The sequence below is a fragment of the Dreissena polymorpha genome, chromosome 8, assembly GCF_020536995.1.
Source record: "Dreissena polymorpha isolate Duluth1 chromosome 8, UMN_Dpol_1.0, whole genome shotgun sequence".
NCBI classification, from domain to species: Eukaryota; Metazoa; Mollusca; class Bivalvia; order Myida; family Dreissenidae; genus Dreissena; species Dreissena polymorpha.
Genome location: NC_068362.1, coordinates 74,951,743 through 74,965,754, shown reverse-complemented (window position 1 = coordinate 74,965,754; position 14,012 = coordinate 74,951,743).

The window sequence follows — 14,012 nt, the reverse complement described above, 5'->3', positions numbered from 1 at the left end:
TTTACGATAAAATATTTCATCAATATAACCATAAAATTCACAATATTATTACAGTCTATTGGTTTCAATGAGTTAATTCCGAAACTTACATTTAAAAAAGATAGTTTAACGTTTAGTTGATGTTGTTCAAGAAAAGATTTTAATTGATTCCAAATAGGCTGGATGTGTTTGCACTCCCAAAAAAGATGTTCTATAGTTTCAATGTTTTCACTGCAGAAGTCACACAGATTTGAGTTAGATAATTTGCATTAATAGAGATATTTATTTGTAGCTATAATTCTATGGATGTATTTATATTGAAAATTTCTCAGTGTGCTTTCAATTGTTGCTTTATATGGCATGGTAAATATGTGTTTCCAATTAAGTTCATTTTCTCCAAAAATGACTTGCCATTTATTTTGGATTTTTGAGTTTTCTGTAGGGTTTTAATTTGCAGTGTGTAAAATATTTTATTTGTTTTGTTTTTTCTTCCAAGTATGTTTTCTACAAATGTTGTTTGAGTACATGGTGTATTATTTGTATTGATTTCAGATTTAATATGTATGGGTATGCTTTTGATTAGTGTGTAGTACTTCAGAAAATTATTTGAAGGTATTCCGTATATGTAGCATATATTATCAAAAGAGTAGACAATCCTTAATTCTGTAGTCATATAATTGGTCGACATATTTAATGCTTCGTTCAAACCAGTCTTTATAGAAAAACGTCTTATTGTTTGAAGTTATGTCTTTATTGTTCCATAAAATTGTTTTACTGCTGATTTGGGTTTCTAAGTTATGAGTGAAATCACTCCACGCTGATAGAACATCAGACAGAAATATGTTTTCGTTTGCAATTTCATGTAAAATAGTATTGCTGATATTACATTCAAAGAGTAAGGAGTCACCATATTTTTTTAGGATTTTTTGGAAGAATAATTTCCATTTACTCGTATTGGTATTATCTAGGTATCTTTTAACCCAGCTGCATTTGATTGCATTCAAGAATGTGTCAATGTTCGTTAATTGGATACCTCCATTTTCTACAGATTGAATTAACTGAGTTCGTTTTATTTTATCAGGCTTATCGTACCATATGCAATTAAATATTGCTGATTTTATATCGTTAATAACATCATTTGGTGGATTTGGGAGAACTGTTAATACATATATTAATTTAGGAAGTGCAAACGTTTTCAATACTGTGTTATTTCCGATTAGTGTAAGCTTACGATGATGCCATTATTTTAAGCAGTTTTTAAAATTCTGTAATTTAGGTAGTATGTTTTTAAGAACTGTATCCTTTTCATTATTTGTGAAAGTAATTCCTAACGTTGTGGCTTCATCGGATGTCCAATTAAATTTCATTTCTTTTTTATATTGAACATTACTTTGTTTTAATTTACCTACTCGTAGCACAGTACGATGTCATTCCGTAAAGGGTTAGCGATTCTATTAGGTTATGGAAAGAATCGTAATTGTCATTTAAAAAATAAGTTGCATCGTCAGCAAATAGGGATTGTTTGATTTCTTCGTCAGGTTCTAGTGATATGCCTTTTATGTGTTTATTTGATTGGATGTGATAGATACTCGATGCAAATAATAAATAGCGATGATGAGAGTGGACATCCTTGTCGAACCCCTCGTTCGATGTTAAAACTGTTTGAAAAGAAGCCATTGTTAATGATTATACTGTTAATATCGGTATAGAATAGTTTGACCCATTGAATGAGACTTTCACCAAAGTTCATATTTTCTAAGCAAGAGAACATAAATGAATGATCAAGCGAATCGAATGCCTTTTCAAAGTCTGCAAAGAATATTAGACCAGGATTATTTGAATTGTTGAAATAGTTTATGCATTCTTGGATAAGACGAACGTTTTCACCAATGTAACGTCCTTTTATGAAACCAGATTGAGATTTTGAAATGGTTGATGGTAATATTTTTTTAATTCTGTTTGCTATACTTTTAGTTGCAATTTTATAATCATTGTTTAGTTAACTAATCAGGCGCCAGTTTGATAAGGATTCTAAGTTTTTCCAGGTTTCAGAATAAGTGATATGGTACCTTGTTTTTGTAGCGTAGTTAAGTTTTCGTTGTTAAATGAATAGTTAAGTGAATTAATTAGATGTGTTTTTATATCATTCCAGAATATTTTATAAAATTCGATTGTGATGCCATCAGATCCTGGGCTTTTGTTATTTTGCATTTCTTTTAGGGCTAATCCACATTCATATTCATTAAGCAATCTGTCGCACAGTTGTTTTTCCTCCTGGTTTAAAGCGTGATGTGTATTTTTAAAAAGGGTGTTATTTTCAACATTTTTTCGTTTATAGAGGGTTTCGAAAAATAAACGTTGTTCTTCTAGTATTTAAGTTCTGTTTGTTATATCTTTGCCATTGATTACTAATTTGTGTACAGTTTTTTGTTCACTTCTACGTTTTTCAATGTTTGCGAAATATTTTGTGTTTTTTTCATTGTGTTCAACATGCTGTGCACGCGCTCTTAGTATTATTCCATTGAGATGTGTATGATAGATTCCATCTAATTTTTTTTATAATGTTATTTCATTTTCAATGTCCGTGGTATCATTTGTGTTTGTTTGATGCAATTGTTTTTCAAGTGTTTTAATGGTTTTGATGGTTTCAGTTTCAAGTTTGTGTGTTTCTTTTTTTTAAATGATGTGTATCTAATTGTTGTGTTACGTATATTTCCTTTTATTACTTCCCATAAGGTGTTTGGGTTTGCATCTTTATTATTTTGAACTGTATTTAATATTTCCTGTTTTATTTGTGTTTGATATTGTGTATCTAATAAGATGCTGTTGTTAATTTTAAAGTATCCTGGGCCTCTTTCAGGTTGTATATTGTGCAGTTTAAGTTCAACTAGAGAGTGGTCAGTCATAAATCCTGGTTTTATGTTACATGTGTCAATAATGTTGCAAAGAGATTCAGATATTAAAAAATAGTCTAATCTTCAAAATATTGTTGGTTTTGTGTTTGAGTTCCAGGTGAATTTGCTTTTGTTTGGGTATACTGTACGCCAGATATCTATCATATTGTAGTTTTCAATTATTTTATTTAAAATGTTTCTATTTTTAGTATGAGTATAAATGTTTCCATTCTTTTTATCCAATAATGGGTTCAGGACAGTTTTGAAATCACCACCGATTATAATATTTTTATCTTGGTTATTAATTATAAAGGATTGTAATGTTTCGTAAAATGTGGAATCGTCTATGTTAGGGCCGTAGACGTTGATTAATATTATTTGTGTTTCGTGTATTTTGATCTATACTTGCTTGTCTGCCAATTATTATTTCCTTAAAGTTATCGACTGTGACCCCTATCAGAAAGGCAATGCCTTGTTTATTAGTATGTTCTCCACTGAGATAGATTTCTCCGTCCCATTCATCTTTTAAGGTTTGTGTTAAAGTAGGTGTCAAATGACATTCTTGTAAAAGGCATATTTTTTTTCGTCTAACCATTTGAAGATTTTTATTCGTTTGTCTTTATTGCTTAATCCTTTAACATTTAAAGTACATAATTTAATCATTTAAGTAGGTGGAGGGTGATGTGAATGGTAATTTGTATGTGCTTGTCCAGTAAGTTTTTATTTTAAAATATGTCCAGTTGCTTTTTTTTATTAAGACATAAGATGTTCATACAAACAAATAAAAATAGGAAACAAAAATAAGGGATACAAAAGGATGAATATTCCATATAAATGAATAAGTAAAAAGAAATAATCACAAAAGTGAAAAAAATAAATATAATAAACGACTTGTCAGCAATAAAGACAAAAAAGCGCACTTCCGTACACTGGAAATACGCAAATTAATTAAGATTGTGATCTGAGAGACAAAAATGTATATGTATAATACCGAAGATTGGTGTTTTAATTTAATACTAATAAAACAATAAAAACTATTACATTGTGTGTGAGGGGTCTTTCGGTGCGTGTGTTTTCGTGTTTGTGCTTGCGGGTGTGTGCGCGCGTTATAACACGCGTGAAATGCGCGTGTGTTGTGCATGTACGTGTAAAGGGGTGTCCGCTCGAGTTCGTGTTTGCGTGTGTGTGTGAGTGTGTATGTGTGTGTGCGTGTGTGTGTGTTTGCTTGTAGTGCGTGTGTGTGTGTGTGTGTGCGTGCGTGCGTGCGTGTGTGTGTGCGTGCGTATGTGCGTACGTGTGTGCTGGTTTGTGTTCGGTTTGTATGTGTTCAAGCCATACATAATTGAAAAAGCAAAACCACAAACAGTTACATAATATACACATTTAAACAGCAAAAAACGGAACAAAAGGGACACGCAAAAGGAAATGTTTTAAGTACTAATGCATATCATTTCATATCTAAATAAAAAAAGCATATAACCATCAAAAGTACATGTTGTAATATCCTATTTAGAAAGGGTATTTGTTAAAAAAATAATGTGTTAGATACAATGTTAGTTGAATATTTATAAATGTGTATGCGTGTGTATGCGTGTGTGTGTATGCGTGTGGGTATGTGCGTGTGTGCTTGTTTGTATACGATTTGTGTGTGTGTACAAGCCCTACATACTTATAAAGAGCAAAACAACAAACAGTTTAAAAATATACACATTTTAACAACAAAAATAGAACAAATGTTGACACGCAGAAGGAAACGTTTTAAGTACGCATGCATATTATTTTATATCTCTTTAAAAAGCATATACCCATCAAAAATACCCTTTCAATTTTTATAAGGAAACATTTCTTGAAATATAAGGTCTAGACACAATGTTATTATAGTTGAATATTTATAAATGTGATGGATCGTTTTCCCTTATTTAATGATGTATTATACAAGACTTAAGATTTAATTAGTAATAATATTAGCACCTTATTAAACAGATTTGAAGTAAAAAGAATGCATCAAAATAAGTGAGTTTTAAGCGCGTATATAACATCTATAGCAGTAGCCCCATGTAAAATTGTATATCTTGGATCTTGGTGGTGTATGAGAGTTCACAAATAAAAAGTAGATCTATTCGGTCAAGCTACACATTTTCTATATAGTGTATAAAAAGAACATTTGCCAAAGATAACTTTTCGGGCCACTATAGTGTTTTTTAAGCCATGTTCGTCTGTTTCGTGTGAAGATGCCAACAGAAAAGTAAGAGCACATACAAAGTAAAACTGTGATGAAGACAGTATCACTACACAGATAGGTAGTTTATTTTGTGTTACTGTTACCGGGCGACACCTTTCTCGCGTATGTCTGACTTGCAGTGGTATTTTTCTGAGGCCACGGTTTATCAAGCCATTCTCGATAGTTCACAAACGACAAAGTCTCTCGTCGATCGCTGCCCCGGTATCGCACGAAGAGTTTGCCCTCAAAAGACCATGCCCTTTCAATGAGGTCTGGTTATTTAAGTCTTAGCGACGCCAGAACCTCGGCGTTTAGCTTAGTTAGGTCTTCGTTAATGAATAGACGGGACCCTTTGAGCATCTTAGCCCTTTTCATTATCTCAATCTTTGTATGTAGCCTTAGGAACTTTACAATCACCGGCCTGCTTTTATTTTTCGCAAACTTTTCCCAGACGATGAGCTACATCAATGTCTGTTGTTACAATCGGCATTCCTAGCTTTTTGGTAAGAAGCGATGCCATTTCATCTGCAACGGCAGCCGATGGCTGGTTTTCCGAGTCGCTAGGCAATCCCGCTATACGGATTGAATTTCTGCGGCCATATTGTTCAAGATCATTGAGTTGTTCGGCGTGCTTAAGATTTGCATCATCTAGTTTCTGCTTAAGAATGTCTATTTCATTGTTTTTAGTTTTCACAAGTTTCTGCAGCGTTTCAATTTCTTTTGTTTGGTCAAATAAGTTGCCTTCAAGGATTTCTAAACGTTTTATTAGAGACCCAAGAAACTTATCTTTTACCTCTTCAAGTGTATTTTTTATCAGATTTTTAAGGATCGAAGTGTCACTTTTGGTAAGAACATTTGACAGTTTTGCGTTGATGTCCTCTAGATGTTTTTCTATACTGATAGAGTTGGATTTATCTTCTGTTTGTTTTCCTTTAAGATAATCAGCCATAGACTTCTGTTTAGGATTTTCCTGCTCTATCTTTTTTTCCTTTTGCTCGCTGTTATTGTTTGCTGGCTGTTTGACGTTTCAAAAACCGGCGAGTCTACATAGCTGGTTTCGGCGGTGTTGCATTCACTTGCCGATGAAGAGTGGGGCCTTTTATTCATTTTTGTCAAGGCAGTTTAATTTGTGTCGGTTTAAGCCTATAATTGTCAGTATTAATACGCCACATATTTAAAGCGTCCACAAGCGTCCACTAATGACTACAATTACGCGCGTTGCTCAAGCGTGACGAGTTAATCGGATATACCGGTTGACACATTATCCTGCGGTTTACCGTTAAGTGTATCTATGTAAATCTATGTAAACTTTCTTAGTGGGTGGGCACCCCATCCGCTTGTTTAACAAACGCGGCAAAAATATTTTCTTTTAAATACAACGAATCTTCAATTTACTTCAAGGGTAACATACTTTTTTCTGTCCAGACTTTGTACACTTCATATATCCATCCCGTGGAACATTTCACTCAGATCACATACTTTGTTTTTATATAATTTACATCTAGAAAAGTATGTTTACAAAACGCAAGGCTACACTCCACTCTTTGCCAGTCATGGTACCAGTTTTTGGTTAGACAATTAATAACATTATTTTAAAGTTCGTAACCATTTGTATCCCAAAAATTCATAAAAAGAATTACAAAGAAATTTATTAAAACAAAAAGAAAATGCCTACTTAAACCTTACACACTATTCATGCAAGCATTTTACATTTTTATTTATATTTTAACAAATCATTGGTTCATGCTACCCTTGGTACAATGTGTTACTTTCATATGTGCCAAAACAATCTGTGATCACATTTGACTTGTGCAGAAATATTAGATTGCCATATATTTAAACAAAAAGAAAATGCCTACTTAAACCTTACACACTATTCATGCAAGCATTTTACATCAAGTATTTATATTTTAACAAATCATTGGTTCATGCTACTCTTGGTACAATGTGTTACTTTCATATGTGCCAAAACAATCTGTGAACACATTTGACTAGTGCAGAAATATTAGATTGCCATATATTACAAATGGATGTATTCACATTATGTATGCATGCATGCACAAATGACAGACGCTAGATATGTGGCTAGTTATATGCCACATGCGCTGTAATTGTAGTTTTGTTTATATAATGGATTTGAAAATTGTATTGTGTTGTTTTATTAAACATGTAATATTGTTGGTGTGTTTATTTTAGGATCGTTTTATTGTAAAAATAATAACTCCGGAAACAATATTTTAAGATATTTTATTGTTAACATTCGCTCGTCCTTTCTTTAAGAACAGAGACTGATTGTGAGTACAATACGGGCCACAATACACAAGACAATAATAAGAATAATAAATATTATAAACATAAACAAAATTAAAAATAAATAAATAATAATAATAATAAAGATAATAATAATAATAATAATAAAGATAATAATAATAATAATAATAATAATAATAATAATAATAATAATAATAATAATAATAATAATAATAATAATAATAACGATAATAATAATAATAATAATAATAATAATAATAATAATAATAATAATAACAATAATAATTAACATATGATCACCGTCTTGGAAGGCAAAGCATTCGGGGTTTAAACCGTTTTGAAGGTGCGCAAATGATACACTTAGCCCAGAGGTAAATACATAAGGGAAAACGCGCAATTTACAATATAAAACAACACAACAAACACAAATACATCAACATAAATAAAATTAAAAAGAAACAAATACAGCGACATGATTAATTATAGGGAAACCGCATTGGAAAAAAACAATACAAAAACATATTGGTGGTTTTGTTTTAACAGGTATACTTGAGTGCCGAATCTCTCACTAAGCATTTAACATGATAGAATTTTTATTCAAAGTCAAATGCAGTAAAAGTTTAATATGCCTCATAGCAAAAGAAAACACTTTCATTGAAAGGGTGCATTGAAGTTAATGCACATATTAGCCTTTTCAAAACGAACGTTATTTATCATTATTTTCTTAAGTTATTATGTTACCATAGATTCTTTAGACTTCGTGATGTAAGTTTTGTTTAGGAGCGTTTACCAATGGATGTGTTGCTCAGTGTGTATGGGACGGTGTACCAATGCTGATTAATGCTTAACACTATTGCATTGATGAGACCGCTATCTATAAACAGAACGACATATTAAAGGACCCCTTTTTAAATAAAATAATATTTTGATGACAAATATTGTACAACAGTTGATTAGGCCTTAACGGAATAAGTCTATTTTTGATGAGCATGGTTTAATTTATAAAAGAGACACATTTAAGTGCGTTTTGCTAGCTTTTTGTATTTCTTTGATAAAATGATCGCAAAAAGAATTGCAACATAACATAAAATTACTTTTCCTACTCGACCACTCTGGGGCAATTACGGATGGAGCTAAACATGTGATGATTGATTGTGAACCATGTTCTTACGTCGATAATTAATAAAATGGCGAATGAAAAGGATTATGCAATGAATATCCCAAGTACTTATACCTGGTACGTATTTGCGAACATAACAAAACAACTCACACGGAAACTTAAAGCTGCAGTTTGACTGTCGACTTGATAGCAGACGAGGGTGGTTAAACTTATGAATACGAGTTTATTTGCGTATCTGTTGAGAGAATATCACAAAACGTAAATTCGTTAATCGATTAATACGAACACTTTATGAAAAGACATTGAATAGGAAATAAAATAAATTTCAAAAGCTTGTGACGGATCTGAGCAGACGGTTAAATATCAGATAGATCAGATTAGAAGTGAAGTGAAATCAAAGCGTCATGTTGTCTGAACAAATATCGAAATAAAACTCTTTCATAGAATGTTAGCAGTTCAAACAGGAAATCATAAGGAGCTTAAGTAACTGTAAGGCAACGGTTTTTTTTAAGCAGGGGCTGTGAAGTATATTACAGATTATGCAAAGAATGTGTATTCATCATTTTCATAAAAAGCTACTAAGTCAGAAATGTTTCGCCCATAACATTATTAGCCCCTTTGCAATCACTAAGTAAGATCACTAACTACGGATTTCGGTAGTGCGATATACATTGCAATTTGTCTCCCTTTGTGGTACAGGCATGACAATCAAAGCGACGAACGATACGATAGTCGTCATTTTAAAACGACATGCGACAATGTCAGAGGTCATGCAACGTTTGAGCATTTGATTGTCGAATCGCCACGCTTAAATTTGCCAAAACAAATTGCATTGACAATTTAAGTGTCGTGTTAAATTGTCTTTTGGCGTTTTAAAATGCCACGTGTCGCATCGTTCCCCGCTTTAGCTATATTGTGTCGACCTCAAAGGGCGACATGCACAATTCGAAGAGACCCGCAACATTGTAAACGACAAACGACCTAATATCTATACCTTGTTTACTGTCGACCTTAGCACACCGAGGACGACAAATGAAATTCAAAGCGACATTTCAAACGATGCTGAAATTTATATAAAGCACTTTGAACGCCAAATATTGTTAGTCGAATGTCGACCGGTATGCGATGTGTGAGATGTGTGACACGTGTAGATTTGATATGTCCCGAGCAATCACTTGAAGACACGTAAGCATAAACAGCCTTGTGCTGTCATTGCATGTACGAATTGCATTCAGGCTTACATGCTTTACTTGATGCTTCAAACAAAAGGTCAAATTGCTAGATATTGAAGATATAATCGTCTGTATGCTAGGACAGAGTTGTCGACCACCCATGCGATATGTTTTCGGCTGCTTCCAGGGATTTGTAGCACTGAAACAGCAATCGTGATACATCGGCTATCTCCGGACTCCTCCGTATTGATTTATGGAAGAAATCGTCTGCTGATCCAGAGTGCTGAAACAGGTCAACAATCGAAATCAAGCGCCAGAGACGGATGTCTGTTTCAAAGATCATCAACACCAAGTTACATTATGTCAGCATAACAAAACTAGACACAATGATACTCATAGTATCAATATCCAACGTGTGTAAACTCAGGGCGCCAATGTACACTCCTTTAAACATATCAGGACACTATAGAACGCGTGGAATAAGGTCATAATGAAGACCTCACATCGCGTTTTCAAAGACTAAACAAGCCGTCGATTCTTTGTATCCGAAAAAATAGTGTAACATGCGTTCAAATAACACTAACACAAGGCGCGCCATAAGCGGTCGGGGAGCTATGGACACAAACGAAGCTATGAATATTGCAGTCACTGTTGTTCACAATCAAAACGGCGCGTGCGTTTGTGGGGCCGATTGGCACAATCGCAAATGATTGTGTCTGGGCGATGTATCAGTAGCTAAATTGTTGATCACATTGATTATCTCCATTAAAACCTCTGTGCATGATGTGAACACGACAACACATTGCAATTGTACACAAACACGTAGTAAATTAATGTATTGATTGCTTCTGAATGCTAGTGTACGAACACTGTTGATAATACTCTTAAATTAGTACATGTCCGTACATGATGTAAGAATGACAACACTGCAATATAACTCAATTTACTTTAAAGTGAGAATGACCTCTCCATGTTGTGACTACTGGTGTACATGATGCAGAATCACGTGACTTCATGAGGTTTGTAAATGATGTTAATGGATGTAAAAACAACAGTAAGTGGTGCTTTAAAAAACTTTTAAAACCAAGTTGTCTTAAGAATTTCAACTGGTGCACAAAAAAACAGCTTTTATTCGGCTTATGGCAATGTGAAAAACATCAAAATTACTTTATTAAATAAGCCTGTGTTCTGTGCCAAAACGTCGATGTTTATAGCCATTCATATACACGGTTAAATTGCGCGCAACGTACAATTTTGGCACTGATTGAATTCAATAATAAATTATTAAATCTTAAGATATCGGCTCAAACTGCAAGAAAAACTGTCTTTCAACATGTTGACCAAATGGACATACCGCAAAATTGTAATAGGGATTATTGTAATATACACATAAATGTATCGATAAAGAACAATAATATAATAAAAAAATAACTTAATATTCAAATGTATTGATTAATACAATACTGCATTCCATAAAAAAGAATAACAACGAATTGTGAACATTGTAACATAATGTAACAAATGTTGTAAGCACGCGGTTATATTTAGTTAGATAAATATAGATAAATAAATCGTATACGTTTATTATCTACCAACATTTTACGATAAAAGTTTATAATCAATGTTATGCAGGACAGTACAGTAATCAATGTTATATCTCAACTCGGACTAAACAGACTGGTTACTCTGAATATGACATTTATAGGTTACAGAACTTATAATGTTTGATAGCAGAAGAGCTTACCTTCACTACAATCCTCTTTTCATGATATATTTCTCAACATAACTTCATTTATTGGTCAATTGGTTTTATCAGTTTAAGCAATATAACATTTATTTTAAAAAAATCGCTAGCAATTCAAAGCTGCTAATTGCACCAGTGTATTAAGTCCCTAAACTTTAACCATATACAGCACAGAATGCAAAAATAAGTAAAACAACATTTAGAAAAAAAATGAAAAAACAAATGTGTTCATAAAATCACTATTATTTTATATCCTCGTTCCCAGCAATGATCATTGCTATCACCACTATTACTTTTCTAAGTAAGCAATTATTATATACGGGGCTATATGTTATGGGTCGGAAATATCAACTCATAATAAAGTGATAGTAACTCAAAAGAACAAGAATGTTTTGTGTGGTTTCAATGTTATCTAATCCAAATACTCTTATTTTGTCGAGGTTATGTTTGTTAAAGATAGACTAATAAATTTGTGAAATAAGCAAATGCACACATTCAAAAAATAATAATATTCAATTAAAAAAACAGTTTCGTTAGTATCGCCCTTTTAACTTTTATGGAGAGTATACCCACTCAGCTTATCAAATTTCAGTGATCTCGCTGATAATGTAATTCTACGCTCTTCACAATTTAAAATCCAATAAGTCAGTGTAGGTTTAACTTAACGCCGCAATGTGTACGATAGTGCATAATAATTGCATTGCCTGTATCATTCTTTTGATGGAAATTGTGTAAAATTTAAAAATAGACATACAACCATGTCGTTAGATTAGATATAATGGATAAACAGTCCGTTTTGGAACACCGGAAATTGTCAGAGTCGTTTGTTGTGAAACGTGAAGAGGAAAAGGATGAACACGGGTCTGTAAAGCTGTTTTGTCAACCATGTCATTACGTCGATAGCACAAACAAAAATGAATGCAATGGATTCTGCATTGAATGCACGGAGTATCTTTGTTCGGAATGCATTCGAGATCATAGGAAAAACAAAACCACACGACAGCATGCCATTTTACACGAGAAAGAAATACCTTAGGACTTATCCCCGTTTGTACAATTAAAGGAAATATCGAAATGCAAAAGTCATCCAGACAGATTCGTTGACTTTGATTGTGTCGACCACAACCAATTAATATGTTCGCTATGTCTGTCCAGGGACCACAGAGATTGTAGAGGTATTCTGGATTTACTAGCAAATGACCAAGGTATTAAACTTGATTTAGAGTCGGTTGTAGACTCTATTGAGACAACCTTCCAAACCGCAAATGCGATAATAAATCAGAAAGAACTCCATTTGAGGGAGCTTGAAGACAAAAGACGAGAAATAAATTCGGTTTGTGACGACTACGCTGAGGCCGTGAAAGCGCAAATAGACAGAATCAATAGCGACGTACAGTCAAGAGCTCTAACCGGCATGTTTGTTGAGGAAATAGCGATTAAAAATTATATTACAGACGCAACAGAATTCAAACAAAAAATTGAAGGACTACGTGAGCTATTGAAAATTTCCTTACATGGAAAATACTTTGAAAAAGCAGCGGTTGTAAAATATCTAACAGATCAGGTAAAGCAGTTGAATATATCTATGTCAAATGTTCAGAAAGAGCAATTAAGCGAAACAAATGACTCGCCTGAAGCAGCTTTAGCCTGTTTAAAATCATTGTGTAGGATCACTTCTTATTGTTCAGATGACTTACATTTACTAAATAGAATTGGAAGACAGCCCGACCAAGCCGTTGTGTTGCCTAAGGATGGTGATACGGCGCATACCGCATGTACATGGGCTCCACCTATCCAGCCAAAAGGATTACATATGGACAGTGGTACAAAATTCCCCTCAATGAATACTACTGCAACCACCTCGTCTTTGCATGCAACAAGTGACGCGTCAACTTCACGTTCAACAAGTAAGACCTCAACTATAAATTCAAGTAACGTTTCAACTGTTCATGAAACAAGCGAGGCTATAAGTCCGCATGCAACAAGTAACGCATCAACTACGCATACAACAACCGAGGCATCAAATACGCATGCAGCTAGTAACGCATCAACTACGCATTCAAAAAGTAACGCATCAACTACCTATAAAATATGTAACTCTTCAACAACAAACGAGGTTGCAGCTACGCATGCAGTAAGTTCAGCTTCAACGAGTGTGACACCAACATCTATCCCAACGTTGGTGCATAGCCACGTTTGTATTAAAGCATCTGATGATGAGTATGCCCCTTCGATTGTTGCATTCGCGATCTTACCGGGCAATCGCATAGCAATACTGGACGATGTAAACAATAAAGTCAAATTGTTGTCAGTGTCTGTTGAAAATGGAATTCAGTTTTATGTCGATTTGAAGTTATCAGGGCGTCCTTCAGACATGTGTGCGTTCATAACAGAGAGTCAAAAGACTTTTTTGTACGTTTGCTTTCCACAACTGAAGCAAATACAGAAAATTTCTATAATGGCAAAGCGACAAAACAGCGTTTTCCAGACAATAGAGACGAAGCTCCATCCTATAAGTGTTTCTTCGGTTGGCTCCCAAGTTATGGTATTATCAATATCAAGTATTTTGGGCGACCAGCCAACCACATTTGCTTTTGAACAACTACAAGTT